Here is a 27,884-nt window from a genome sequence, read left to right on the forward strand (position 1 = left end):
CTGTGGATCCTCGTAGATTACAACTGATTTTAGTTAGCATCAGGTTTACAACCACGAAGCAACATAAAGCATACATTTCATTATTCTTTGCTTCATATACATAGATGTTCACACACTTTATTTATATGACCAAAGGTTACTAAACCACTCCAGTAGCTGTACAAAGCCATTCTGAATCAAGCAATTCAGTAGCAAGATTCTCACGCTGTCAGAATAACTCTTTTTCCTTTTTTAATATCAGGAGGGCTAAAATTCAAAATGGGTCAGGGTGGATTAGTTTTCTGGGGTGTTAATTTTCAGAAGTAGCGAGCACTGACAGCTCCTATTGTCTTGAGTGGGAGATAAATGGGTACACCACATTTGCAAGCGTACCCTAAGCAGTGGTTTGTAACTGCTTGCCAGGCTGCACTGCAGCAACAGGAAAATAATAGAGTGTATCGGTGAGCCTTAGCTACAAAGGAACAGGTTCCTCACAGCAACCTTTTCGATCCTTTTCTACAAATTGCTGACTGCAGTTTTAAGGAGAAACAGGACATTAATAAATACACCCAGGCATGGGAATTATCTCCCAAAGACTAGTTGGTATCTATGATCTCAAGCTTCAAGAGGCAACATAATTTTCACAGTATCTAGGAAATGTAATTTAGGAGATGTCACTGTGATGGGTCACAAGTCTTAACGCTCCTTTACCTCAATTCCCAACAGTCCTATGGTAAACACACCAATACTCAGGTGTCCTATGCTCAGTATGGCCAAGCAGGTACTGTCCACTGCCTTGTCAGGGACCATGTCTTCTTCCTGTTAGTTCCAAACACATCCCAGTAAGACCAATACATTCAAATGAAGAAAACTTAGAACCCAAGATACAATGCTTCTGCCAAGTGACCATGCTGCAGCACTCATAAGACTATCCTCCTTCAGTGTTCTTAATTACACAAAGAAACTCTTCCAAGCCGCATGAAACCATAACCTAAAAATGTTCCTACACTGTTAGGCAGAGCCCAAATTCCATTGCAGATGGCCATATCTTCTGCCCAGACTGTCAGCACACCCCCTTTTAACTGTGCAAAGCAGAAGCAGAAAGAAGTAATTGGGCAAGAACCTGGGGGAGACAAATACTACTTTTTCACTAAGAGCGTGGGTGTTGGGTGGGGAAATTGCAAGAAATAAACAGTAGCAAGATATGATACAAACTCAGAAATAAGTTTAAGAAGCTTGAATTTTGTTGTAACAGAAGCCAATGGAAGACACTAAGAATATCATTAAGCGTAGTGGGATGCTTCCATGTGCCAGGGATGCTGGTGGCAATATGATTAACATCCCAGGTACAAAAGAACAAGGAAGTGGGTTTCAGTGTGGTTTTTAACTCAAGACCCTGGGGGGAAGGAATTAGTTCAAGCCTGGAACAAATCTCTGGAAATTAATGATAAATCAGACTGAGGGGTCAATGTACTATAAGGGACACATCTAAAGCCATTATTTTATAACAGCTGATGGCAATAGCTGCTCGGGAGGGAAAAAAATAAAATGCTGATTTAACAGATATTCAGGGGGTGGGAATTAACACTCTAGGGAAAAAGAGCAGAAAAGACGGCAGGATACAAAGGTCCACCAAGATTTATTGAAAACCAGAGGGGAAATGTAAGCTAAGGGAAATGAACATTCAGAGCACACAAAACAGACACTGCAAAGTACATTAATTAGACAGAATACTAAAGTAGCCTCTATTAAAAAAAATTAAAAAGATAAAAAAGCAGCTCACGAACAAAACCAAAAGCATCACTGCAGTCAAGAGTCAAGGTGCACAGAGTAAGAAGCCCTGTGATCCCAATCACAGTTCAGCCATACTGACTAGATATTCCCCCCTGCCTTTTTCTGTTTCTGACTACCACTGGCTAGGTAATAGCAAGCTTAATACATCTAGATTTATGATTAAAGAGTACTTAGAAAAGATTGATTTGCCCTGCCCAACAGCAAACATGAATAGCCCGGAAAAAAAAGAAATAAAAGGTTAGAAATCACACAGACTTCACAAGACATGAAAAGGGACAAAAGTGCTGGCCTTAGTGGCTTTTATTTGAAAAATAAGTCCACCCCCCAAACTTCAGATTACATACCCCTTTGTACCAGAGGCAGGATAATAAAATGCTGCGTAAAGCGATATCAACATGAATCCTGCCCAAGAAGAAATCACTGAATGCATAAACAAACTTCTTCATCCCTACATGTCTTGCATACTACACTCTTTAAATACACGCATCAAGCCTAAGAAAACTTATGTGGAGCCGGTTAAAACACATTCATAGGGCACCACACACTATTATTTACTTGTCAAACACCACGTTCAACTCGAGAGTGGCTGGCTTTCAGAGAAGTCAGATAACATTCGATGTCAGGATCTAGTTCATAATAAACGGTATCTAAATGCAACAAGCCACTACACCACTAAGGATAAAAATCTCCTATTCAGTGCTAATCAAAACACATGAGAGATGCTAAATCTTGACACCTGAAAGGGGGATTAATACATTCCCTGAATACAGGCTCAAGGGTACTGTCAGTGTCGGCACCCAAAATTTTTCCATTCCTCCTTGCGTGATGTGAGCTGTGACAGCCATCCTGGTGGACTGACATGTAGTGACACACTGACCACCAATGAGAGGAAGACGTTAAGTATTTGCTACTAGCCAGCTGTCCGCTAGTTGCTCTGTTGACGGGAAGGGATGGTTCAGCTGCTTGTTTACAGAGTGATCTTCAACTTTATTTTGAGAGCACTGAGTAATGCACAGCACACTCAGAGCTCTGCAATCCCCTACCTATCATGTGCTGCAACTATCCAGGACTTCATCCTAAGCAGCTGTCAACTCAACATTTTCAAGAGCAACAAATTCATTAAAATTGTATAATTATGGCTGAAACTTTCCAAGATATCTAGGACATTTAATCATACAGCTTAGATTCAAATTAACAGTCTCAGATACTCCAACCAGTCTTAAAAATCCCAAACTATACATCTATATATTTGTCAAATGCCACAAATTATTCAGATTATTAAAAAGGTCTTATCCTTAAATTACTCTTCTACTTCTAAAATTCTGCTCCCATGTTAAGAAGACTTCAAATGAAAAGAATTCAGAAGAACTGAATTAAAATGAACGTATACATGCTATAATGCAGATCTTTCAAGAGAGATTAGATGTTAAAAAGTAAATAGCATTGGGAACCAGTCATTGGTAAATTAAAATCAAAGTAAGCAAAAATCCCATTAAAACCCAGCAACATTCATGAGTACGTAGCAGCAGAAATACTACAGGCCACAAAAGGCCGTGACTTAAGGCACCAATTTAATAGGAGTTTGCCAAAAGCATAGAACAAAACACAAGTCAGATGGCAAGAACATACCAAACAAAGTTTATGACCTTTTCTTCAAAATTTGCACCCAAATTACAACTTCCAAACAAATCTCCAATTCCTCATATCCTATTTAAAGTATAACTTGGAAACTTCCCACAGTACAAAAGCCTGTTTTGCCATCAGGGCACTAAAACTTACTATTAGAAAAGCTGATTGTGGTTCTTAAAAGTCTTAAAAGTCAAGTAGAAATCATTATTTAAAACTTGATATTTGGAAAGATTAAAAGATATCTGAAGCAATTCAGGATAAAATAAACTGGTAGTTACCTGCAGTAATCCAGGGGTACACGAAACATTAGGATAAATACAAGATATGGAGTCTAACGGGCAGAGTGAAGGTGAGACTGCCAAAGATAAGTGGAAAAATTTATCACACAGAGTTTGCAGTTTCTCTCATCAACGCCACTGTAGGGCATCAGATACGTATGGAAACAAAAAGAGGTTGTTATCCCTCAGATTCTGCCCTCTGCAATTCCAGAACATAACCATGTTTTACCATTCCTTTCTTGTTACTGTTGACACAATTAACAAGATACAAACTATATCGTTGTTGTCAGCCTGAAATCCCAGTGCTCCTTATGCAGGTTTTTTCCAGTGTAAAACTGGTTGCATTACTTTGTCCCTTTCCCTCTCCTTCTTCCGTAGGGAGCCTTCCTCTCAAACTAAATCTTAAATAGAAGCCACCAGTTTTTCCTTGCAATCTGATTATCAATTTGCACCTCAGTAAAGGAAGGCTAGAACTCTATTGTTTTGTTAATTGTCAATTTGCATCTTTGAAAGGTGTTGTGTATTTTCTTCTTTTGGCAGGTTAGGACTAATTCTGTATGTTAACATATATGTGGGTGGTGCGGGTAAAAAACATTGTCTTTTAGAATGCAGTTTGCTTAAAATAATTTCTGTGGTTTTTTTCTGTTTCTGTGCTGCTTCATTTATTTTCTTCTGCTAAGTGGCTTAATTTTCTTGGACACAACTTGTTCAAAAGCTAGTCAGGATCACCTTACCTAAGAAAGGGCTAAAATCCAATAGGTATTTAAATCAACTTCTAAAAATTACCTGCAAAAAAAGGGAAAAGTCATAAATGAAAATTTAGTTATGCTTTCCAGTTACAAGGAACAACCAACAAAGGAGCTGGCAAACATTTCCTTTCAGGGTAGCTGGAGAGCTGTAGACATCATCCTTATGTTGACTTCACTTCAGCAGGATACTATTTTTTCAAAATAGGTATTGTTTTTAAAAATATGTATGTAAAAATGGCACATGGTAAGTCAACCAACAGGCTCCAGAAAGCTCCACAGACCCGGCTGCTGCTCACCAGCCTGATATAGACCTGGTTTCACCATTGAACTGCATAAACAGTTCTGAGAGCTGAAGCAGGTTTGTATTTGCTTCACTATTACTTCATACAGAGGCACCCATCCACTCACACAACTTCATCAGACTATTGCCTGGCTGAGCCGGGGGTACAAGCTTACAATTATCTGGATGATGCTCACTCCTGCACTCGTCCCTCCACACTGGTGCTCCAGGGTTCAGCACAATCCTGCGAGTGATGATTTTCAGACTCAGTAACCACAAACCACAAATCTTTTCCTGAATTTTATTCTTTTGACTCCTACAAAGCCCCTTTCCCGTACTAAGGGTATCAAATTGACAGATTCATCAACACTAACATAGTTAATTAATTTTCAAATGTAGAATGGTTGTAGATGAGCTTTTCAAATTCCAAGTTGCAAATGAAAAGATGGCGAAAGCCATTCCTAATGATTAATGGGGCAGGCTTCATCCCAATCACCAAGAATACATATGAAACTGATAAGTTGTGGTCCTACAAGTCACCATTCAAGTAGAACTGTGTGGAAGAAATTTTTTTAATCCTCCAAGCTAGAAAAATGCAGCAAAGCTTGAAAAACACTGACCCACCAAAGTATTCTGAATAATGCTTAAGTGACAAAAGCAAGAAGAAATTCCTGCTAAAATATCAGGTAGCCACCAAGACAAACACTCTACCTGAGACTATAGTACCCAAATACAGAAAAATTGAATCAAATAACTACAGGAAGACCTAAGAGAGAAAGCCTTAGTTTCAAATAAGTCCACGTCTTATCATCACCTTCACCTAAAGCTGTATTAAGGATGGGGAGTGAGAGAAGAATCAGAAAATCACATATTGTCTTTATACACTTCTCAATGCTTTATTTATATTCGTGTTATTTTCTTATGTTAAGACTGACTAGCATTAGCTTTATCTGACAATGGAGGTTAATAGAAAGAAAATAAGATACACCAACCCATTTTAAAAGGAAAAATGAAACAAACTGAAAATCCTAACAACTGGATCACTGGCTGAGCCACAGATCTCACAAAGTGAGATCAAAAGGGAACATTTAATGAAATTTCTATTACTAGTCCTAGAGAGATGAATCCAAGCTTTGATGGCAAAAGTATCTCAAATAATAGGCTTCCATATACTTTAACTCAGCAAACAACCAGCTTTGATCGCTTACAACCTGCAGAATCTGGACCCAAGTCAGTTGTGCTCTCACAACTTTAAGTTTGATTTCCAAAGAAATCTGGAAAGCAGGTTAAGAGGAACTGGAACCCCAAACGTCTGTTAAAAATATATAAAGGAGCAGGAAAGAATTTTATTATCCACATCGGAAAACATTCTTAGTTTTACAGACTTCTCCCAGCAAGCTGAGACTTGTTATAATGCCCACCAGCTATATGTTTGTGAAGATCAAGGACATTTATACCTATCATGCTAGAAGAACTATACTTGTCCACAGAACCAGAAGAGGAAGTGCTTCTGGCTTCAGGGAAGCCTCTGCAATCAAATAATCCTATTTTACATACAAAAGTATGCCCAAAAGTTAAAGGACTGTGTAAGTCTGAGCACTGGAAAGTTGGCAGTGTAAGCAAAACACTAAACTTGGTTCTGTCGAATCACTGGGAAAAATAAAAAGATAATCAAAGTCTTATTACAATCTTAAGTAAATGATTAAAAAAAAAATTATTTACCTGTAACTGTGGTTCAAATATCACAAAAACTGGCTGTCTCATGAAACTCCTGGAGCTTCCTGTTTTCATGTGACAGGAATGACAAAAGCAGCTTCCCGTATAATCTTTGGAGGGGGCCTGGACTGAAGCTACAGAAATTGGATTTGGACCTAGACTCCAACACAGCATCAGGACTTGACTCACTTTCTTACTTTTTCAATTCCCAGTAGAAGGCAGTGGAAATATCGAAAACCTTCTCTCAAACCTAAAAATAAACAAATAAGTACGTAATACAGGCCTTTAACTGATAAATCCAATCATAAGGGCACGTCCAAGTAAACCATCTAGACAAAAAGGCCTAATGCAGAGCTGGCATCCCATTTTGACACTAATGAACAGGAAGAAGTAGAGACTTTTTTATTCAAACAGACTCACCTACCATTTCATGATGGACAAACACCATAAGATACATACCAAACAGCCTGAACTTATGCACAAACAAGCTTTATTACATAAGGCAGAACTGAGATTTGTTGAGGTTTTGATACCATGGACACAGATTAGGAGACCCAAAAGCTATTTTATCAGATGTCCTCCTTGATAATAAAAATAAATCTTTTCCTATTCAATGGTTGCATAGCTTTGCTTCAGGATTGATCTAAATTTCTCTTAGTCGTATTAAAATATCAAAACCGTTAAGACAGCATTTCAGGAAGCTGACAAGTCTCACATGCACATACTGAATTAGCTCAGCTGTTCTCTCTGTGTTATGCCCTGGCAAAAAGGGGAAAAACCCCTCAACCGGAACCTGACATTTCAGGTGGTGGCATTCCCTACCACAGACAGTGCAGTAAAAATTGAGCACTTACTGTCCCAGGTGTGCATGCAGGGATCCTATGGTCACCATCTCATAGGCCACTACTACTGAAGACAGACAATGCCCTAACACATATATACAAGAAATTGCACCTATTCACAGAGGTACTGTGGCCATTTCACAAGACATGTCAAAATCTTTCAAATAGTCCACAGATCAAATGAGCATTTCCAGTAGACCGTTTAAGTATCTGGGAACACATTTCCTCACTCAAAAGATGAACAAAAGATATTTTTAAAAAAATAATTAAACATGACCTGTTAGATACACTTTTCCATTCAAAGAAAACCAAATAACTTTTTCAAATATATCTCTTTTTTTTTTTTCCCTCCCTCCTCTTGACTCTTCCAGACTAATAGTTCAAGTGTATTTACTATCCTCTACAACGCACCCTATGCTCCACTCCAGTGGAAGGACCCTGCTGTGTTCTCCACCCTCAGAGCAAATGCCATCAGACGTACAGTCTGTTTCTCCTACACTGCACAATATTGCCCAGGAGACAACACATCAATTGGACACAACCTCTGGGAACCTGATTTGACCCGAGGCAAACAGGAACACCAGACCAGACCACCTACTGGAGGAGCTCTGAAAGCTCTCTGAAAAATTAAATTCTGATTTCCTCTCTGAAATACGAGTAATAAATTCTAATAGAATAATAAAATTCTAATAGAATAATAAAATTCTAATAGAATAAAAAATTATAAAACTAACAATTTCACTATGTCAAAGAGTTTCACCCAACAAAAAAATCATCCAGTTTCCATTGTTATCCTTCAGATACCCAGTAGGGCTTGACAATAACTCTTCGAGCACCAGAACAAAAGATTAAATGTGATAAAGCCTAAGAATTTTTATGAGGAGTGTTTTTAGAAGTGTATCAGTGTACTGACAGATCAGAGATGGGAGAAGCACTTGACTCTGACCTCCACAGAGCATGAGCTCTCTGCAGCAGGATCTCCCTCTCTCACACCCATGCTTCATACCACAGCAATATGCCAATCTTCCTGGCAGTGTAGTAACAGCAGTAAGCGGGGAGGCAGGACTGAGCTCTTCTGCCAAAGCATGTTTGAGTCCAGGAAGGGGACAAAGATAGGAGAGGAAAACAGAAGAGCCTCAGGATTTAAAAAGGTAAATACTCTGCCACTCTCTCTGCAGCCCTGTTAACACTACAGTGGCTTCAAATAGATGCAACTTCAATAAGTATTAGTAACGTTAGTGCAACAGCTCCGTTCTAGTACTTCTCCTGGCCCAAGATATCAGACCCACATCCCTCATGACACTCAGTGGAATGAAGTTTTCATGATCTGACAGAAAGTGTCCAGAACACCAGGACCATCACAGTGCACTTTTTTCCTATTAATTTTTGTTCTGTAAAAAAACTCAGTAAAAAATTGTTCTGATTATATCCCCAGTTAGAAATCCTAACTTCTGCTGGCATTAAAATACTCCGTCAAAGCCAGTGGAAGTGCCTGCCAGAACATCACTTCCTTTCAGAAGTACATCAATGTCCTGTTATTTAGTTTTCAAGTATTTTATGATATCCATGACCTATAGTTACAAGTTCATTTCTAGCCAAACTCAGCATCAGGAAATTTTCAATTTATTCTTCTGATATTTCCCTGTCTTGACTTCATCCTATTGCGTCTCACTTACAGCCCAAGAATAGCAGTATCACCACTCCTCTGATTTACTGTCCTGTCTCTGTTTGAAAGATGCAAGAAGCCCTATGCTAAACACCTGAACGTTTGTCCATCCTCTTACAACGTCCAGTGGTTACCCAAAAATCCCGTGCTCTTCTGGAAGGAGCAGACTAGTGCCGTATGCGTTGTTTTAAATACAGATGTACATCTGCCTGCTTTCTATGCTGTCCTCTTTCCCCAGTTTTGGTCCATCTAATCCCTCAGTTACTTCTTTGATGGCATCCACCCACTGCACATACATCTTAGCTGAGGCCTCAGTGATTTCACTCCCCTTTCCCAAATCTCTGATGTTCATGCAGAACCCAAAAAGCTGTACAGGTACTTTGCATATTTGCTCTCTTCAGTGACCATACCCCTCCTTTTTGGTTCTTGTTCCTCTCAATTGCTTGTCCAGCTATTATGTTCCACTCTTATTCAACCAGGCTATATATAACTGAGAAAGGCAGGAGGAGGAAAGGGGGCAGATAAAAAAAAAATAAAAAATAAAAGGGAATAAGGTCAATCCCCTGGAGGTAGACCTCTCCCTCCTCTCTGGAGCAGCAATTTCACATCTCCACCTTCTCCACCTGGAGACATGCTGGGGACTTGCAGGGCAGAACGTGTTTCCACTAGAGTTCATCTAAGGAACAATCAGCTTAAGCAGTTGTATTCAAATAGTATTAATGTTTTCAAATCGACTTCCTATTTTCCTGCTGGAAAACCTGCCAAACACACTCTTCAACAGACACTAAAATAATTTGGATAGTTGATATGCAATCCAAATTTTTAGTGGAAAACTGCCAGATTCGACATCTGTGAGAAAGTGGGTAATTTTTATTATCCACAGAGAGCATGCACTCAGTCCGATATTTTCTACCTCTACACATCTCTTTCTACTGGAACTGCTTTATGGTTTTACATGATCAATGGGCTGCCAAAAATTATTTAACCCCTTCACTGATATCAGAATCTAAGACCTTACTGTCACCATCTTAACAGTGTCCATCTAGCGGGAAATATTTTAAAATATTTATTTTCAACAGCAGTATGTTCTTATCTGTTACCTCTGACCTCTCTAATTACAGCAAGTGCAGATTTTTTTTTTTTTTGAGGTAGTGCCTTCTGATTGTTATTTGCCAAACACAAGAAAGAACATAGTCTCCTGGAAACAAGGGGTTAATTCCTTGCTTCCTCTTGTCCCTTCTCTTGCTGGAGAGAGGTTCTGTCTGAACAGCTGCTGGGGGAAGCAAGGATGGGAAAATGCTTTTGGGAAAGTAGGCCTTCCTGCTGAGGACCCTGCCCAACCCCGGCCTAAAAAGGTAATTTTTTTGCACTGAGTTTTGCTTAGGGCACCTTCCAGTTTATTAATGGTTATAAACATTTGTTTCTGCCTCTGGACCACCTAATAGGTCAGATACTCAAGGCTAGTGAGGTGCATGGTGTTATGCTGATTTGCACAAGCATGCAACCTGTATGACTTCTACTCTAACTTCTGGTTATCAGCATCACTTCTGGTTTAGAATTATTTTCACTGTCTCATTTGCAAGCATTAGGAAAAGCAGAAGATGAAAAATACAGAAGAAAGGAGAGAATATTATACAGACATTTTAACACGGTAGAGTTGTTTGGGTTTTTTGCTCGTTTTGTTAGTTGGTTCTTGTCGTTTTGTTTTGTTGTTTGGGTTTTTTTTTTTTTTTACACAAAAAACCCCGAAAACCCAAGACTTACTATTCAAAACTGCCTACTGAGGTTCCTTTAAATAAATGAAAACAAATAGTCCCCAGCTGTCTGGGCTGCATTGAAGAAGCCTATCCTCTGAGTGACGTGTAAGACTGAAAAGGTTTATCTCCTTCACTAAAAAGATTATCAAATTTCACTTTGTAAGTGCACATGTATATTTTATTTCTCAAAGATTACTAGTTTTCTTCTTATCCCCACCTTGTCCTGCTGGGAACAGGTGGCAGAACTCCTGGCACCAAAGCAATCTCAAAATGTATGCTAAACAGGGATAATTCATTGTTGTCTTAATGATCAGAAAGGAAGCTTCTTGTGGCAGTTAATTTGTTTTTTTTAACACCATCTCCCGCACCCCCCACCCCCACCCTTTTTTTTTTAATGTTGTAACGAGGCCAAACCTAAAGCTAGCGAGTGGGAAGCTTTGTGCTACTCATATATGTTTACTGCACAAATACCAGCCGTGGGGTTGCAGTGTCCAGCCTCTAGTGCAGAAATCCAGCTCAGTGCTCACAGTCATTCCAGCAAACCAGAGCACCACACAGAGCTATCAAGAGATCTTTTGATCTTTGGGGCTTTTTCAGTCTCAGAAATGAACAGAATGTTGTAAAGTTATGAACAAGGTAGAGAAGACTAAGAAACATCCTATTGCTGTGCTTTCAGAAGACATATGAAACAATGCATATATTTTATGACTTCCCTATCCACACTTAAAAAAACACCCCATATTCTTGTTGTGTTATGTCTAATTCAGACTGTTCAGTCAGAGTCAAGGACACTTCAATTGCATTTATCTTATCACCCTAACTGTGTGAATATCAGTAATTTTTCATATTTCATAGCTAGTTTCATCTAAGGATCTCACAGAACTCAGCAAACACCGGTGAACTAAAGGTCTGGTTCAGAAATGTGCATGGAGATGGAAAGCTCCCATTGACTTGGGCAGAGTTTGGATCAGGCTGTAAGTGTCCAGCAAATTTCAAGATAAGTATCATCATCATTTTACAGATAGGTAAATCAAAGGACTAATAAATATCATGGTGATAGTGCAGCAGATGCAGCACACTTGTTCAGTAATACCTGTGAGAGAAGAGCAAACATACAGAACAGGCTTAAAAACAGTGGGCACAGCTGAAACCTAGCATTACAGTCTTTCCAGAAAGGATGGTAACTAAAAATTATTACTCTCTGAATATACTCTGATACTCCCCTCCCCCTCCCAAATTTTGACCAATAAAGTATTATGGTGAACTGCAAAAGTGAAATGGTGTTAAGGTCTCAGAATGACAGACAATGAATACAAAAGTTCCCAAGAAATGAGACATGTTTTAGTAAGTGCAACATTAAAAAAAGATGTTAATTTTCCTGTATTGTGATACACTTTTCTTTTTGGATATAAAGCACTGTGTTTGAAGCACAACCAGCAAACTTAATTCCTACAGCAACAGACAAAACCTGAAAATCCAAATAAAAAGAAATAAAGTTAAGTTTGTTTGAAAGTCTTTTAAACTCTTGCATTGGTATCCCCTTTTCCTCTAACACATCTTACAGATGGCCATTTCTTACCCTGACATAGTGCTTAGGAACATGGTTTAGTGGTAGACTTGGCAGTGTTAGGTTTACAGTTGGACTCTATGACCTTAATGGTCTTTTCCAGCCTAAATGATTCTAAAACACCCACAGGATAGCCACCATAATGTAAAGCATATAGCCCTTCTTCGAATACTTCCATTGCTTTTGGTGGAAGAAAAAATAGCCTTTAATTTGAATGTTATTTTTCATATTTGGGATCCCACAGAAAGTGTCACCTCTACTGGATTTATCACTGATACCTTAGCAATTTCATATTGCACAAGATTATCCCCAGATGTATCTATATCAAATTCTGAAAGGTTTCCATCAACTGTGCCTTTTTCTTAAATCCATAGAAGAATGTCTCCAAACAAAAGGTATTTTCTTGGCAAACTTTTAAGTCTTCTACATTAGCAACTTTGGGAATGTGGGCACAGCCTCACAATATTTGTCAAGAGCTGCCAGTGTGGAGTGTGATATTAGACATCTGACAGGAGCCTCCTCCAGCAAAGCCTTCCAGAGCTTCCTTACTGTGCTGATGAACCGCTCCTCCTCCAGGGAAGTCCCATGTGAGCTCTGAAACCTTTCTTTATTTTGGAATGAGTAGTATTCAACTGCTGACAGAATGGAGAGGCCAAAATGCCACACTCTACACATAACTGTAATACTTAAATGCTCTTGTTTCTTCCATTTTGAGACCATATAATTGAATATTACTACACAGGCCAACGTTTACTTCTAGGAAGACTGTGAAGCCTTTCAGAAACCCAGCAATTGTTCATAATGTCTCCAGCAGTCACATACATCCAGTGCATGTTAACATACATCCTCAGCTCACAAATCTTCATTTACTGCCCTTTCACGAACACTCTTAAATTTGTCTTTTATTTTTTTCCCCACATATGCCTGCATTGATACAAACAAACCCTCAGCTAACTTAGTTGAATGATGAACAAAATATTCAGCCTGCATTTCCCAGCACAATCATAGTGAAATGTATTCACAATGTCTATTGAGAAAACTGAAATTTTAGTTACATTTCAGAGAATATTTAATTTTGGAGTGATATAATCATAAAAATCTGATTTAAAACCAAAAAAAAAAAACCCAACCCACCCCAAATTCTGCCTTAGGAGTATATAACACCATGAAAGTGACACAAGATATTTTGGCTTCTAATTAAAATCAGAACTAACAGGCTTTCTAAAATTGTAAGGCTTTAAGATAGTTTTGAATTTCAAGGGGGAGTTAGTAGTTAGGTCTTTTTTTTTTTTTTTTTTTTTTTACCCTAGGAACCAGCAGAAATGCTAGAAGAAAACCTGTAAACAGCCACATTGAAAAATGGGGTTTGTGATGTGAGTCTTGCGCTGATGACAGTCACTTGCATTTAACGAACTCCCTCTTTTCCTTTTTTAAAAAGTATGTAATAGTTAAACAATATGACTTTAAAACATAATATAAATATAAAACAAATATAAAACAAAACAAAAATATAAAAAAATTATTGCGGAATTCTTCTTAACTTCTATAAAAAGCAAATAATTAAGAGCAATGGAAGAGTCTTGCACAACTGGTATTTCCTTACATCTCAATGCTTACCATTATGTAGGTATAAAGATTACATCCGCCCCTTCCTGGAAACTGTAAAGGTCTTTAATTACATGATCACCTCCTACATACTAAAACAGCATCTCCCTATAAACATCTCCACACGTCAGATCTTACAATCTCATGTATTTACATTCACTTTGTTTTTGTAATAGTCAAGTACGCACAAGCATAAAGAGTTTGTATCACAAATAAATGTATCTGTGCATACACACACAGAGACAACGTGTGTGTATATATATATATATATATCTGGATGAAGAACTTCACTGCTGTGAGCAACAAGCTGGTACACAGTAATTACTTCTGTGCCCACACAGAGCTCCATTACTTTCAGGGGTACCTCATATGATCTGTATTTTTGTACCTTTAACAATACTTTTAAAATTACTTTACCAGATACCATCATACTCATACTACAGAAATAATGGAAAAGAACAGTAAGCATGATAAATACATCAGCTAATGGGTAGTAGGCTGTACAGCTCTGCAGAAAGATTATTACAGGCACAATGCCACAGATTTATTTATGGTTTAAAGCAGTGCATGTCATAAACATACATAGTTTTCGTAGGTGGAGTCATCTGACCCAATCTGGCAGAGCTTTCACATGGGAATGGCAAGGACTCCTCATTACCCATGAATTAATGCTTTTATTGGCAAAAAGTGTCTCCTATGTATATTCCTGAACGAGAACAATGTGAAGTAGTTTCCAGTGATTCATGTAAACTCTTTTTCCTTTTGAAAAACTGGCTGACTAACAAAGTCACTTCCTTTCTGAGTTCTGCTTCAGCTCTTCAGTCTTTCCAGCCATGCAAGCCTGCACATTGGGCTCATTTGTCCACTCTAGCAAAGAGCCTCAATTCAGGGGTGAAACACAGTTATCATTTAATACTGAGCTCCTACCATAGCTTAGCATAGCAAGGTAACTCAAATCTGCATCACAATCATATGTAAAATTCAAATATGCAGATACAGTTACTTGTCTCTGTATTCAGACAGACATTACTAATGCTGCTACAGGTCTGAAATGAAGCATGTGCTTTTTCAATGAACCATGGATTTCACATCTTACTGGAAAGAAAGGCTCACTGGCGGCTCAGTTCTCCCCAGCATGGCAATGGATGGCTCATTCAGTTCACGAATCACTCAATCACCAGCTCTGCCTGGCCTGACTCACTGGAAATCCCTAAGTCAGGTTTTGAGCAGACACTGTTCCCTTAACTTGCAGCATCTCCTGAGACCACAGAGCCTGGGGACATGATTGTACATACAACAAATAGGGTCCATGGGTTTGATTAAATTTGCATTTAAAAAAGCAGGACTGTATTCTACAGACATAATGTTTCTGAAGTTCGTGGACTTGGTTCAGGTTTTATCCTCTCAGTTGCTCCTATGATGACAGAGACAAATGAGTAACACCTCTTTCTAAGGGTGCTAAACCAGAGCACTTCTAATACTATGAAGACGTCAGCCTGAGTTCCACTATAAAGCCATTAAGAACTTGTTCTAAAGGACACAGCTGATTCAGTGTCCACAAAAGCAGTCTCATCCCCCTCTTACCACAGCAAAAATCATCCTTCTTATCCCTTGCTTTCCTCATTATACACCTGCCTTTGCAATATTCTTTTGGCTTCCCTTCTCCGTCACAGCAGGTATCTGCTGCTGTCCTGACTTCCAGTGCTCCTCTCAGCCTAATGTCATCTTACTTCATTCTCTTCAATTCTGCACAGCCAAGCTGAATCATCACTCAAGCCATCTGGCTGAACCACCCTCCAACACTTATTAATCATATTTTCAAAAATGTACACCAGGTATTTCCCATAGCTCCCCCCATAACCAAAACCATCCTGTTCACAAAGCTACTACTATATTCTCTTTCAAAACACCTCTTAATACCCTCCTCCAATGAGATGACTACAGAAAAATTGACAACTTTGACTATTAATATAATAAAAACACTAAATCATGCTGAATACCATTATATGGCTCTTTCCTTATTTTACCCATTTGTTTGACTTAAGGAAATATTTAAAGAAGTAATAGATAGGTAAACCCAAGAACTACAGGATTCAGGCAGCTTTCACTGGAACAATAACAACTGCATATTTGGGTAGAACGCAGACAACCCACAACTACCACAACAATGTTATGCCAAAGGAAAAGCCATTATCAGTATACCCAGTTCAAATTCATACCTTATGATACTGCACAGTGCGATAGTGGCTTTACATGAAAGGCTGTGGACCCATAACTCTACTGACATGAACAGGCAATGTCCAAAGGTTTCTTCTGAATCAAAACGACATATCCTAAAGGTTAATCCCAACAGCCACCCCCCATCTCCTTGTGGGCTCTGCTCTCTGCCTTGATGCATAAGGGGAGGGCTTTTATGTTGCTCCAGTCAAGCCACAACTGAGCCGCATATTTCCCGCAGAGCCAGGAAAGCTTCAGCTTTGTCATTTATCCAGTTTGGGGCACATACTATCTGGGCTCTGCACCTCTGAAACAGAGTTTGGAAGGTGCTTCATCTGGGTGTGTGCGAGCCAACTCCACCTCCCATAGCAGAACCCTAAAATGCTTTTCCTGCCAACACTCATGATTAACAAGGCAGCGAAAACAAAGTGTCATCTTTGACTGAAGTACAAGAATAGTTTGCATTATCCTCCTCTCTGCAGTTACTGAACCAGAGTCTTTGATGTATTTTTTTTTTTTGCTCTCATTTTTCCATGCAATTAAAATAATACATAATATTGGCTTCGCCTTAAAAATACTTTTCTTATGAAAAGCATTCCATTTGTATTGACTTTAGTGGAAGGTGCATGGGTATGTCAGAAAGAAGAACTAAGTCCTGGACACTTATATCTCCCTGTATACTTAATATAATAATTCAAACCTTGTTCGTTTAAAAGAAAAAGTCCAGCTACAGACAGCTTGCAAAGCACCACAAAGAAATTGCCTGAATCCCAAGAACTCAAAGTCCAGACAAGCTAATTCATTCTTGTTCAGTTTGGATCCCACTGCAGCAAACAACCCAACTTATATATGATATGAAGTCCTGCTGAAGTGCCTTGCTGACTGTGGACCTAGATATTACTGCAGCAGAATTAATATAAGTAAAATAAAGTTACCTTGTGCGGTGTACCAGGACATTCATTATCTCTACACATTTCCTTGGAGGGCTGGAAGGGAGAGGAGGTTCGAGCCAATGGAGGGAGTTTGGATGTTTGTGTCCAAGGGACCATTATGCCTCAGCACCCTGCTAATCTTTCCCAGTTTTCCTTTCTTCCAGGCTCCACAGCACCTTTGTTTCCTTCCATTTATCCTCCCCCTCCCCTCCCTCCCTTCCCCTCACTCTCTCTTGGTGGCCATTAACTACGCTGACAGTTTGACAGGCTGAAATAAGGAAATAAAACACTTAAACATTGTTTCCTGACGTATGCATTCATCTCCTCTGCCAAACACAGATATTGAGGAGATACTTCACTCCTCCTGTCAGCTCGCTAAATTATAGCCCAGCTCTCACAGCAACACAACTCTCAGGTCTCGTACATTCACTTGATCTGTCTTCCTATGGAAATGGCCCTTGCATGGCCTTCTGATGTCTTTAGCAGGAGCGTCTTATAGTTATACTTTTAATACCACATTTTCGTATGCCTAAGGTTGAATTCCTGTTAAAAACAGAATCTCATGCTTCTTCTGCTGAACACACTCACATTATCATGACAGCTCCACTTCTTGCTTGGATTATGACGAAACTACTTCAGAAATAGAACAAACTACATCGCATTAAACTTTGTGTCATTCTCATAACCCATTGCAGCAGCTGAGTAAACTAAAACCCAGCTTCTCTTTTGACCAGGTTTATTAGACTCTTTTATTTAAGTATTTTCTCCTGGTTGACAGAAAACATGCTGCTGGAGACTAGAGGCATCCCACCCTTTTTATAAAAAAACACTGCTTACAGCGCTGGCTTACAGGAGCCAATGTTGTTCAGCTCCCCGGGGGAAAGATGCAGTGATACTGTCACTGCTCATTACCTCCAGTGGGTGTTGCTGTGAACAAGCCTATGGGAAAAATGCAGGGAAAAGAAGAGTGGAAAAAAAAAAAAAAGAAAGAAAGAAAGAAAAAAAAAGTATTACAGAAGCTCATAAACATGTCCCACATCCGGAAAGTTTGCCTGATCCATATAACCAAAAAGAAATGAATGCCTGGTAAGAAACTAAATCATTTTACTACTTTGCCATTTATGAGTCTTCCATACCAATCAGATAAACACAAGCATTTTGTCCTTTATCTGCTGTGCTGGTGTAAGGCTACAATGGAGCAAAGTCTTCCTTTTTGTGATTTCAGGAGCTCCCAAGGTCTATGTAGAGCAGCACAGTGCTGCGGCTGTGGCCTCTCAGGAATGCCTGATGGCCAGCATCCGTCACAGAACAGACCAACCTGATGTCATCACCATCCCAAAATGGCCAAAGGGTTGTGACAAACAGGGTACCAAAATCCCAGGTACATGACACGTACCTGAAAAATTATGAGTGTAACAAACAGAACTATTTCAATAGCTCAGGATACACTGTCACTTTTTTCCCCTGACTGATGGGGAAAAGTAGATCAGGTTTCAGCTAGCAGGTGGAAATGTAGCAGAAGTAGGGTGGCACATTTTGGACCTTTGAAACAAATTAACAAAGACCTTTCTTTACACCCTGATTCTATAAATCCTTGCACAACTTTGCTCTCTTCCTTGCCTCCCGTTTCTCATTGTTTCAGATATCTCTAATCATGACCCAAAGAAGCAGTCTTTGAAGTAACTGTAATCCCACTGACGTGTAGATTTAATTGTAGGTAGGATGAAAAAACCCACAAACCCAACAAAAACTTCCACAAGGAAAAGTCCATATAAGTGATGCTGTTGAGGTTTCACTCTCTCTAAACATATTTTTCTATTTGTAAGAGTTGCTATTAAACAGCAGAAAAGATCCAAAGTCAATCACCCTAAAAATCTAGCAGAGCCTGAGTGGAAAAGTAATCCATTTGCTCATCTAGAAACAGTAAGGGCTTTGCCACTGCCTTCCAATATTGACTGTCCAACAGCAGATTTCAACTGGTTCCACCCATTCCTTTCATTATCCTCCAAAGACGTATTAATAAAAGTAGCAGTCTGTTATGTGCTGTTATTTAACTGAAAGGTTTTGAATTTCATGAATGAAAATGAAAGAAAACATCAATAGAGCAAGAGGAAACTCCAGTGCCTTACTACTTCCTCCACAGAAGCATGTAAAGGAGGCGGTCAACCAAAAAAACTACTGTTAACTCTTTGCCGACAATATGCACAAAACCTCCTAAAAATATCTAAGATTGACTTTCTTTTTATCACTGCAAATCATAAAGAGTTCCCAGCACACTGTCAGGGTGCACCAACCTTTTTCTTCTGTCTTTATTTCATACTGCCAGAGAAAAAGAGATCACGCCTACTTGAGATCAGTGCAAATCCCATAATATTTTTCAAGAGTTATCAGCTACTGATTATTGCATATTGGTGAATTTTCAGTTCAGTTATCTACTCCTCTCTGAAATTTTCTCTGATGTTTCAGACACATACGTTGCCATCCCACAGCTCGTGGCACAGACTCACTTATCCTACCAACAGCCTTGCATTCCTGCTTACTGCTAGGTAAAAAAAAAATAGTCCAGAAAAGCAAGGGTGGAAAAAAGGTAAAACAAGGCTGTTTTTGCAACTTTAGCTTTTCACATTATATGAAAGCTATCTACATTTGGTGAAGTTCAGACAGTATTCAATTTTATTTTTCTGAATAGCTATTCTACTCTCTCTTCATTTACAAAAGGTCTCTTCTTACTATTCCCCAGTAAATAATTTTTTTTAAATGAAAAAAACAAAAATAACCCACAAATGAGAAGACATATATTATACTGAAATTAAATTAACCAAAAAATATATAGGAAGTCAACAAAACCCAACATTGAAATGTCAGTAAAAGAGTTTAATTTCCTTTCATAGTTTTTATAGGAACAACTAACATTATTAATTTGCCTCACCATATTTTTTCTTTCTTATTGTGGAATAGTAGAATATTGTTATTTCACTTTCCTGAACTAACTTGTCATCTCCTCCAAGGTTTGCTCTTTGTACCTTACTTATAGAAAGAATGCCTGCTACTAGCACTGAACCTGGAAATACTTAAAGCCTGTATACTATAGGACTGTATACCATAGACAATATTGGTTTGGAACAGCAGACTGTTGCCTAAGATGGAAGTAGCAAATGTGTGGTTATCATAGTAACCTGAACTAGCATCCAGAACAGAAAAGTCTGAACTTCTCAAGAACTATTACCTACTTTATCCAAGCAATGCATTCACATCGTGGCTAAAGCAGCACTCATAGGGGTGTCCTGCAGCTTCCTGTTCCTCTGCACACACCTCATGACCTCATGCTCCTTTCCTCATAATAAAAGTGACTTTTTGGTGACCAAGAGAGGTCCATCAGGCAAGTTTGGAAATGGTGCTGTAAAGCCTGAGACCCAACGAAAAATAAATGGCAACCATTGATAAGTTCTGGTGTGAAAGCAACAGCCTACCTACTGGACATGGAGCTTGAGCCTTAAGTTAGTGATTCTATTCTGCAGGTTACGTGCCTTGCTGCCACCTTCAGACTTCAAAATCCAGACTTCCAGAAGGGTCCACCTTTCACTACATACAAAGCAAGGTCTGCACATACACTGCAAGGAGGGTCCCCTGCGGGGCTTGTGCACAACTTCCTTGCCCTCTATGAATATTAGAACATTCTTCTTACTAGGGCAGAATTTCCTCTTCAAAGTTTACGTGATGACTGTGTGTGCATGTATGCGTGCCTGTGTGTGTTTGCATGTGCAATCATGGCACTTTCCCAGAAATAGAGTTGACTGTCAACATGTTAAAGAAATTGCAGATTGCTACCTTTGTAGTAGGTACTGCATCTGATTATGGTTACCAGGGTTCTTCCACCTACTTGTAGCAAAAAAAAAAAAAAAAATCTTAGATCCTTCTGCAGGACTCTCTAAAACTTGCTGACCTTAGATTTCAGCCTGACATTTATTTTTGCCCAAGGTTTCTCAAGTGTCATACCCACTGGTATGAAAACTTCAAAAGTCAGAGTGTGAGGTGCACACACGGCTTGTAAAAATGATATAAAATCCTCCATGTTCAAATTCAAATTTACATACTATATGTCAACATATTATTATCTAAAGTGGAAACTGCAAGGAAATACTGAGCAGTAAATAGAGAAAAATATGAGACTGGAGAAAAATACCAGACATTGGGTAAGCCACAGAGGAAAAGATACATGCTTCTCACGTTCTTATTTTAGGAAAGTATCTTCAGAGGCAAACAAGTCTGATACAGCAGCTCTTCATTCACCTATAAATTAATGAACCTGAGCTCAAGGGTGAGCAATTGCTAGGCCTATGTTTCAAAGGCAATGCAGAAATGTAAAATAAAGGTGAGTGCAAGAAGGTAGAAAGTAGCAGGGAGCTCTTGAGAGCTGAGCTGAGACTATGGTTCAGGGCAGTGTCATGGGTGGGAAAAAGATTACAGCTGACCAGAGTAAGTGATCTTCCACAAGGTCAGCAGGATTCAATGCCACTAGGCAGGCACTGCACATCAAAAGCCATTGTGCAGTTGTCCCCTTAAGCGCAATATTTACAGCACACACTAAGAAAAAAAAAAGCATAAAATTGACTTCTCCCCATTTGATCTTGTGGTCAAGGAAGTTCTTTCAGACTATGTCTGTATCAGTATGCAGAGGATCGCAAACAGGCACAGGTAAAATGGGTAAGACCATTTACTAGCTGTCTTAGCTTATTTCAGCCTCTCCAGAAGTTAACTATTTAAAATATAACCGCTGTGTGAAAAAAGGAAACCTTATCAATAAGGGCATTTAAAGAGCAACAGTTTTGTATTCCATACAAAGGTCTTCTTTATACCAACACCTTCCTCTTAACCTGAGACATGATGTTAACAGCATCTTCCAGCAGTCAAGATAAGCATGAAGTGGTAGTCCGCCTCCATGAGTGTACCAGCCCCCACTGCCTGCAAAGGAAGTTACTACTTCAAATTATTTATGGAAGAAGGTTTATGGTAAAAAACTAGCCAGGAATTTTAGTGTTAGAAACAGGGGGTTCTTTACAAAGAAAAGGCCTCTAGAAACAGAAATTACTGCCCTTCCCATCCTCCAAATGGCAGAAAGCCAAACAAAATTAAACTTGAACACAGTTCTATAGTGTCTCAGCAAAAACATTGCTTGTATACCTCATCCCTTCCCCTTCTTTAAGGGCTGAGATCCTTAGATAGACCACACCTTCCACAACACATCAAAATCTGGTTATGTTTGCATTGTTCATGGCTTTTAGAAGAGCTCTGTTTCATTTTCTTTGCCAGTTTTACCTTTACATCAATAAGAACAAAAGACAGGTCATCAAAAATAACTAAAACCATTATAGTTATCCATTTAAGGTTTGATTAGGAAGAGCCATGAGTAACCTTTGCAGTACCACGTTATTTTGACAAATCAAATATTAGATTTAGAAAGAACTATTCCTCACAGCCAGTAATGCAAAAAAGGTCAGTATTCTTACCCCTGCAAAACTGCTCTGCTCATAATATCAATGCCAAATGAATTTTCCAAGTCAAAAATGGTAAGTGAGATGAAACAGGGCTTTACAATCCCCATTGAAATCAGCATTACTTTTTGCAGCAAACAGCAACAATTCACAGTATTAATCACAACTACCATAATCCCCCCAAAAGACCTGGGAGGATAAAACCCATAGAGCTGGGGTGGGTGGTGGAATAAAAATAATAATTAAAAAAAATATATCAGTGCTCAAATGTAAGATGAGTCTTAGACAAAGTCTCTGAAACTTCAGGAGCTTAACAAGTATATGTATGTATTTCATTTATTCTCTAGGACTTGTCTCAGCTGCTTTAACTCCCTCTTTCCACAGCTTACGCTTGCTGCTTCTCTACTTCTGTCTTCCTTCCACTTCTTTATCCCAAGACTGTTCAACTTGCTGGTCAGGATTTGGAAAAAAAAAAAAAAAATGGTAGGACCAACCAGTTAGCTCCTTCCTACTTTCTTCAGTGATAAAAGTTTTGGATGGAGGGAAGACACAAACCTCTCCTCGGTGAAGCCGCTTAGTTTACCAGACCTTGGAAATCACAGCAGCCAGTGACAGAGATCCACTTTCAAGCTGGTGCCTCTATGGATCTGCTAGCTGGGGCAGGGCTGTCAGCCCTAATGTCACAAGAGCTGGGAAGTCCACCCTGCACATCCTGAACAGACTCCATCTCTGCATACCATGCAGCTGAAGACAGCTGCAAATTTTAGAACTGGTTATAAGATGGATAAAAAACCAAAGTCATAAAAATGTTTATAAAAAATAAAGAAATCTCTTCTTCAGAAGCCTCTTTTATATGTTCACAAGTATTTAAATTAATGTGTCTGATGGAGTAATGAGAGCCAGGTAGAAGATGGCACTTCCTTCTGATGCTAAGATAATTAAAAGGGCAAGGTATTAACTAGCTTTGGAAAGAAAAAAACTTATATTGGTTGTTCTGGGGATTACGGTTCTGTCTTGATCCTACCTTCACTAATCACTGCATTTAGTCATTAGACACTTTGCCCATTCCCTGGAATCCACGTCTGCTGATTACTGTTTGCTGATCCACTCTTCAGCCAGGATTTGCAACACACGGATAGTGCTAAAATGCCCTTTAGAAAGGCCAGATAATGCCATTTCTGGTTTGTACTACCGAAAAGAGATTCTTTCACAGATACTGGTGTCAGCTACACCGTCATCATCTTTTTACTAATGTGCTCCTCACGCACAGTGGAATGCTGTAGATCAAATTTTTCTTGCTCAGTCAAATATGTATTTGCTGCTTATTTTTTAACATACCTAAGAAAAAACATAACATCACCACGCCGTGTCCCCCCCAAATAATTGTGAATTAAACATTACTACACAATTACAAATGCTGGCACACTGGATAGAAAGCACAAGTCACAGAATTATTATTGATGAAATGAATAATATTAGTATACATCCATCTAGTTAATACATACCTTATTAGCATACATTTATCTGAGATGAAAAAACATCCAAATATGCTATATTTTATGCAAATCACATGCAGATCACAAGGCTTCTGGAAAAGTTCCATTACAGCCTTTGGTGCTGCACAATGTAGGTACTCCTTTTCATAACCACTATATGCAATAATATTTCCAAAAATAAGCTGATAGAGTAAATGAAGTTACATAAGTGATGCACCTAGCCTACAGCACATAAAAGAAAAATAGTATGACAGGCCTCTGTGCCACAAATTCAGCAGCTGGTTATATATTTTATATAATGTAACCAGTAGGAACAATATTATTTACATCTTATATTACTGTACGAACAATCCAATTTATAAAATGCCTATTGTGTTTACACACAAGGAACTATCATAAATCCTGAATGCTAAACAGTGTGAATGGATGAAAGCCAGCTTTCCCACAATATTTGGCATGCTGAACTTAACATGCTTTTAAAGAAAAGGCAGTTGCAAGAGAAGGTTCCTCTGAATTCAGCTATCTACTGGTGCTGGGTACTGGTGACAGCAGAAAATCTCTAAGAAATTTAATCTTTTCTCATAATGAAAAGATATTCTTAAATTAACCTGAAAGGATGGCACCTATCCAGAAATTTTACCATTTTTAACATTACACTTTAATTAATTACAGAAGAACTAATAGTGGGGGGAGTATCCCATGCTAGGGAGAATCCCACTGCACATTTCTTGCCTGTCTCTTGCTCTACTGACAGGAAAGGTAGGTCAGTGATAAGAATACGTTCTTGTCCTTATCTGTCACCCTGGATTAACAACTTTGGGGAAGAAAGTCTTGGGAAACATGTACAGCCAGAGGACTGCATATCCAAACATGCAGATTTGTCTCCATGCTGCCTGGAGTACCTGGACGTTGTTATGCACAACGAGCTTCTGCTTTCACCAAATTCATACAGATTAGCTGCTTCTATTTCTGCTCCTCAGCGAGGCATCCAAAAGCCACCAACTCATCCCACCTTTAGCAAATACACAGCCATAGTGTATGCACGTTTTTTAAAAAAATAATAAAATTGCAGCATTTGGTCCAAATGCAAGTTATTTCAACTCAGCCTGCAATGGTACTGATCTAACCATCGGGACCAGGCCACCACCTAGGAAAGTTGATCCTCCTGGGGGATTGCTCACAGAGAAGCAATGGTCTGGCAGCAACAGCGGCCAGGATGAAAAACTTTGGGCACTCAATGACAGCATATCTCTCCATTACTAGCAGCTGTAGTCAGGAAGGTATTTCTCTCCACCATGGCTGCTTCCTGATATTTTCTCATTACACGATCTTAGTGCTTATTTTAAGGGGCTGGTCCCATTCTTCTGAGAAATTCAAGTCTTATGTGAGCACTTTGCTTAGAAACTGAAATTCACTGCTGGCCACAGACATTTTCTGTTCCAAGACTTCCTGCAGAAAGCTGCCCATCTATTCCCATAGCTTGCTTGACCATCACATCTTGTTAACACAGGACAGCTTACCAGAACAAGTTCTCTCTCATGAGATTTTAAATATTCTCTCTCTGTTTCCAGGCCAGAAACATTGCAAGAGAGGCTGTTCTTGCCTCATGTTAGTATGACAGCTGCCCTCTTGGCCAACACGCTGGGGACTGGACCAGGGAGTTCAAAACTGAAAGCATAAACAGATACAGCTTAAAGCAAAGAGCAAAGACTCGCTTGGAGGCTGTAAGAACTCCTGTCTTCCCTGATCAGCAGAGAGGGTGGGACTTAAAACATAAACTTGCCACTGGGTTGTACTAGTTACCACATTGATCAGTTTTAACATTGGCACCTTTTCTTCTGTTCCTGAAGAGTTCCAAATGGATATATGTTTAAGTGAAAGGTTCTGAGTTTTGTTCTTAACCTCGTCTATATTTTGACCACATCATAAAGATTCAAGATGTTGGTTTAACCTGACAAGTTTACCCACTTCTGGTTTTGCACTGTACTTCTCTGTAGCAGATCAATATGTGCTATATCAGTGAAGGCAAAGTGTTGCAATGGTGGTACATGCATCCTCTAAGATCAGACACGTGGTCATGTTCAAACCATGACCAAACACTAAGATCATGCTTGTGGTCTTGTTCAAGAATGGGGCGAATGGCAATGCACAAGAGTCAAGTTTTGAGAAGCATCAAGTGGTAAAGGACCAGGAGCTGTGAAATATAGGCTGAGGTCAGGCTACCACTTCTCCAATGACTGTGCTCAGTAAACAGAACTGGTCCCTCAGCACCCTTACTGAAGATATTTCTCTGTCACTTCCCCTCCCTATCACATCATTTGTCAATGCACACTGCTGACTCAGCCTGCCGAGGGAACAGCCAAAAATGCAGCCTGGTTGGTACCTCTGTACACTTAATAGTGGCCATAATCAGAAAGCAAGGACATCCTGAGGACTGCCTGTGAACTGTAGTAGACTACTATCTGGAAGCTTAATAACCACTGCTATTACACACCTACCATTTGTAGCCTTTGAATTTTTATAAAAAGTTAGTGGTATGATTTTCAAAAAGAGCTGGAGAGAATTAGGAGTCAGGTTAGATATTTACAGCCAGACTTAAGATGCGCAGGTGCCACTGTCTGTCTCAGGACACCTTTTACTTTCAGTTACTTACAGACTGTAATATTCATCCTTCTTTTAAAAGCAAATGATTAGCGTCTGGAGATTGAAGAAAAGTTCATGTCACCCCAGATGCCACTTAATGAGACATACAAGAAAAGCATGTGCACAAGCACTGCTCCTCAGTACATATTTGGCACATCCATACAGGCAAGTGTAAATGGACTTGACACTACCATCGTTTGTATTTTAGTATGAGATTGATTGCAGGTGGATGCAGAGACAAACCAAAACGAAACTCCAGGATAAAAAAAACACCTGCTAGTGCTAATAATACTGTTATATGTTTGGTAACTTAACACTAATAAAGACTTTCATGTCAACTCATGAAACCCTATTGTTACTGAGAAAATTAAAAGAAAATGTAAAGATGTGCTATGCTTATCTATGCTTGCTGTGCTAGGTGAAGTAGCTCCCAGACCAGCAGCCAGAACCCAGCAGCCCAGAAGCGTATGACAAGATATACTGCAGTCATGTCACAGCCTATCATACAGGAAACTTCTTCCTGACTGTATGCAACTAGTGGCTGGCATACACCATGAAACACAGACCTTGGATATCTGTATCTAACATGATATATGTGAAAGTTTAATCCTGCCTTAATCTGGTCTACCCCTAGATATACAGTATTGGTCTACATGTACCTCATTTTATTAAAGTGTTTTATATCTATATGAAAAAGGGCAGGGGGGGCGGGGGGGGGAAGAGTCTTGCTTATTGTAAAAATAAGAAATGTGCCAAATGTTCAACTACACTTTGCATGATGTGGCAACATCATAAATATAATGCAGCCTGAGGTGCTTATTGCGCCAATGATAACACTGGTACAGTTTCTTCTATACATGTAGAACAGAAAATACAACAATTGTATTTTATCCTTTAGTAATAAAATCTCTATTTAAAATAGTTAAGCAGTTATTACAGCTTTGGTTTCAATGTATTTCCCTTGATCAACACAACTTCCTTCAGTCATTCCACTCTTTCCAGTTGACTGATAAGCCTCCCCTCATTTAGCAATGCCTTTACACTGAATTTTTAGTCTTTATAGGTGGCACAAAGCTGCTTCACCTCAGCAAACCCAACAAGGAGGAATCCTGACTCACATATTTTGAGTTCTTTCCTGCTTTTCACTCCCTGCTGAGGAAGCAGTTTACTGCAGTTCTGAGCAAATGCAATTTACTATCCCCTAAAGCTGATGGTTCCAGTAGGAAAAGCAAGCTTTGGTGC

General features: G+C 39.2%; 1 protein-coding gene across 3 annotated transcripts in view; it reads right to left on the minus strand.

Moving 5' to 3' along the window:
* Nucleotides 1-27,884, minus strand: part of SOX5 (SRY-box transcription factor 5) — a 652,081-nt gene that overhangs the window by 507,811 nt on the left and 116,386 nt on the right. The window contains exon 1 of one of the 3 annotated variants that reach the window (XM_080392184.1): nucleotides 1-27,354. This exon is cut by the window's left edge and continues 16,474 nt beyond it. The exons of the other annotated variants lie outside the window; for them this stretch is intronic. The gene's annotated coding sequence lies outside the window, so the exon portion shown is untranslated. Of the gene's footprint in view, nucleotides 27,355-27,884 lie in introns of those variants that run through there. 3 annotated transcript variants of the gene reach the window in all.

This window comes from Falco punctatus (assembly GCF_963210335.1).
Source record: "Falco punctatus genome assembly, chromosome: 6".
NCBI classification, from domain to species: domain Eukaryota; kingdom Metazoa; phylum Chordata; class Aves; order Falconiformes; family Falconidae; genus Falco; species Falco punctatus.